This window comes from Sinocyclocheilus anshuiensis, unplaced genomic scaffold, assembly GCF_001515605.1.
Source record: "Sinocyclocheilus anshuiensis isolate Anshui unplaced genomic scaffold, SAMN03320099.WGS_v1.1 scaffold1365, whole genome shotgun sequence".
Lineage (NCBI taxonomy): Eukaryota > Metazoa > Chordata > Actinopteri > Cypriniformes > Cyprinidae > Sinocyclocheilus > Sinocyclocheilus anshuiensis.
Window position 1 is genome coordinate 16,774 of NW_015551032.1, and position 3,860 is coordinate 20,633.

A 3,860-nucleotide genomic window follows, 5' to 3' on the forward strand; every position below is an offset into this window, starting at 1 on the left:
TGTGTGTATCTGTGTGTGTGTGTGTGTGTGTGTGTGTGTGTGTGTGTGTGTGTTTGTTTGCATTATTGCTTTATCAGATAGTTTTCAACAGGTTGTATTGTATGATTGTGTCCAGTAGGGGGTGGCATAAGGCAACATGTGAAAAAAAAAAATAATAACTTGAACCACCTTTATACACACTCCACTGAGAACTGTATGCATTATAATATAGTTATAATAGTAAAGTGGTTTCAAGTATGGTTTTGGAGTGTGGAACATGGTTTTACATTGTTCAAAAGGCATTCTATATATAGACATTGGCGTGTGTAACACAGCAGTTGATTTGTGTGTTGAAGTGCAGTGAGATACCATCTTTTGACAAGCAGTGACTTGATATCCACATTCTTCCAGTGCTGTTATTTACCTCGTGACACTCTCTCACTCTCTCATCTCCAGGGCTTTTCTAATGTCATATTCATGACTCGCTGTATCTCTTTCTTGTTACTCTTTCTGCTGTCATTAGATGTGTTAAAGCCAGTTGTTGTCTAAATGTTTTTTCACACGTTTGTTAGGCATATCATGATTTGAGGCACATGATGAATCAATTTATAGGCCTACATACTTTTAAAAGTTGTTTAAAGCAACAGATTCGAATGTCACTGGATGGAGAAATCAAGATTCACCAAATGTCTGCATGCAACAATAAAATAAAATTATAAATTTAACATTTGAAAATATTATAGTATTACAATATTAAAGTATTGTAGTTTTTTTATTATTATTGTATAACTTCTTGGTTTATTTTCATTTAAATTGTTCTAGTATTAAGTTAGATAAAATATTGCAATCGTTTAGTAATAGTAAATGGTAAATTTTATGCATTTAAAATGCACTAAGATGTATGACATTTCTCTATTTCTCCAGAGAAAGTTTTTTATATTGTAATAAAACTAATATAAATTTATTTTTAGATTAATATTAAATGGATATTGAATGAAAATTATGTGTATATGTGCTTATGACATTAATATGTAAAAGATGACTTGTTTCAAAGCCAAACGCCCACACAGATATGTGACCCTAGACCACAAAACCAGTCTTAAGTCACTTGGATATATATTTTAGCAATAGCCAAAAATACATTGTATGGGTCAAAATGATATCTAATGACTTTTATGCCAAAAATCATTAGGATATTAAGTAAAGTTTCCTACCGTAAATATATCAAAACTTCATTTTTGATTAGTAATATGCATTGCTAAGGACTTAATTTGGACAACTTTAAAGGCGATTTTCTCAATATTTAGATTTTTTTGCACCCTCAGATTCCAGATATTCAAATAGTTGTATCTCGGCCAAATATTGTCCTATCCTAACAAACCATACATCAATGGAAAGCCTATTTATTCAGCTTTCAGATGGTGTATTGTGTCTCAAAAATTGACACTTAAGACTGGTTTTGTGGTCCAGGGTCACATATGTGCGCTGGGAATGTAGTGGGACTGAGAAGAACCTAACCTTGTCATCAGGGCTGTGTGTGTATATGGGACAAAATGGTCTCCAGGAGTTAGCTAAATCTGACAAAACCTCCCTTCGGGGATAATCGGGGAAATCCTCAAAGCTAAAATATTTCATAAATAAAGTAATTAATGGCTGGAAAAAGACATGAGTTACATGAGGCTTAATGGAATTGATAGCAGCACCTGCTGGTCTATATAACTGAGTTTCACTTGAGAGGAGTTTTTACTTCTCTCTGTTGTCTTTATGCATCAAACCCAGCATGTGAAAACCACCATATCAACCACAATAAACTTCAGGCAAAACATTAATTCCTGAAAGTACTGATAGGGGAATGGAAACTGAGAATACTGAGCTAGAATGTCTTTTGAAGCTCTTAAAAGACAGAGCAGAGGAGGGTATCAGAGGCCCAGTCCTCATGTCTCTCACACCCATACACAGTTAACTTTAGCTGTTCTTAGACATTTCTGTCCTCCTCTTTGTTTCTCTCATGCTCCATGTCTTTTTTCATTACATAAACATATGTATAATAAAAGCATTTTATTAAAGCTAAATGCAAGTCGCATTGTATATACAGTGAACTCATTTTTTTCTAATTTTGGGTGTGGGTGTAAATTCCTGAAAATGAAACCTTCGGTTTCACTTTTTTTGTCAAATCTCAATCTAGCAATAGTTGGTGTCAAAAAGATTCATAATATGCATGTTATATTAAGAATATTGTATATAACAGATAGGCCTACCTGTTTATTTTTCCCCTTAATATCTGTCTTTATCCATCTCATCATCCCATTTTGTGTGCTGTGATAAAATGCTTTCTTCCAGTGACACGCTGGCTGACTGTTGGCCTAGTGCTTCTGGCCATGGTTTGACCTTTGACCTCTGCTCTTTGATGGTCACTGTTGGTGACATTTGCTAATCAGCACAACCTGCCACTGGACTGGTCTTCATGACACCACTTCCTCTTGTAAAATCTGCACACACAAGAAATGCATTTGTGAAAGTGTGTGCGTGTGCTGCAGTTCTATTTGTGAGAGCACGAAATTCTCAGATCAATGATTTTCTTGATATGTCTGCACTTACAACAGTTTCTGTTTTCGGATTCATTTGGAGGCATTACAAGATGAGTTTTCTGTCACTGCCGATGTTGCCAGTTAATGGGTGTGAGGTGGCGCGCACACACACTTGCACAGGAAGAAAGACAGCGCTCGCTTGAGTGTTTCTCAAGTACTTCCTTCCTGCCTTAACGTCTTATTTTATCTGTGCACGTGCTCGAGAAGGCGAGAGGGACTTTTTGACATGATTAATTAAAGGTAAAGGCCTTACAACTGCTTAACACCCACAAAAATCACTAAAACATAATATTACCCAACATAAAATCCAGGCAGTTCTAAAATAAGCCCAAACTCATGATTTCTGCTGACTATCTGATCACTTTCAGGGGCTGGTCCCGCACGCCCATCTCTCCTGTGAAACCATCTCTTGACTTCTACTCCACCCCCTGTCCACCTCCAGAAATGGTTCAGCCCACACCTCCTCACCCTCCCTCCGTCTGTCATTCTCTCTCACTCAGCCTGGGATTTGCTCCTCCCACACACACCTTATGCAAATGCCAAAGCTCAGAAACCGAGAGAGAGAGAGAGAGAGAGAGAGAGAGAGAGAGAGAGAGAAGGAGGCTTTGTTTACTTAGGAAGCTGAGCGCAGCTAGTTCTGAGGCCTTACTCAAACAAGGGGGGTGTGTGTGTGCGTGTGCACACAGACGCACTCAGTCTGATCTGAGTGGCCGAGAGAGAGCAAGAAAAGTTTTGCACTGAGAGGAGTGCGTTTGAAGAAGAGAAGAACGTTGAAAGAAGAACATTTAGTTTTTACTGTAGAGAGAGAGAGAGAGAGAGAGAGAGAGAGAGAGTAGGAGGCTTTGTTTACTTAGGAAGCTGAGCGCAGCTAGTTCTGAGGCCTTACTCAAACAAGGGGGGTGTGTGTGTGCGTGTGCACACAGACGCACTCAGTCTGATCTGAGTGGCCGAGAGAGAGCAAGAAAAGTTTTGCACTGAGAGGAGTGCGTTTGAAGAAGAGAAGAACGTTGAAAGAAGAACATTTAGTTTTTACTGTACATTTCTCACTTCAACTGCATGTGGGTTCCTTTTTGCCAGAAAAAAAGGAAAGAACAACAGAGTCAATTAAAGGAAGAGGGTTTTTTTTCAAACGGATGAAGCAGAATGGCGCGGTTTAGCGTGCACTGATGAAACGCTCGGATACACGCGCACACCTGGAGAGTTTCTGTTTCAAAACCCAACTTTTTTTGGACCTTTGAGGAAAGTTAAACATTTGGCTGTTTTTTTTTTTTTTTTTTTGTTTTTTTTTTTTTT

At 38.1% G+C, this 3,860-nt stretch overlaps 1 protein-coding gene across 2 annotated transcripts in view; it reads left to right on the top strand.

The window, feature by feature from the left end:
- Positions 1 to 3,860, top strand: part of LOC107661190 (spectrin beta chain, non-erythrocytic 1-like) — a 78,673-nt gene that overhangs the window by 3,259 nt on the left and 71,554 nt on the right. The gene's annotated exons all lie outside the window — the stretch shown is intronic.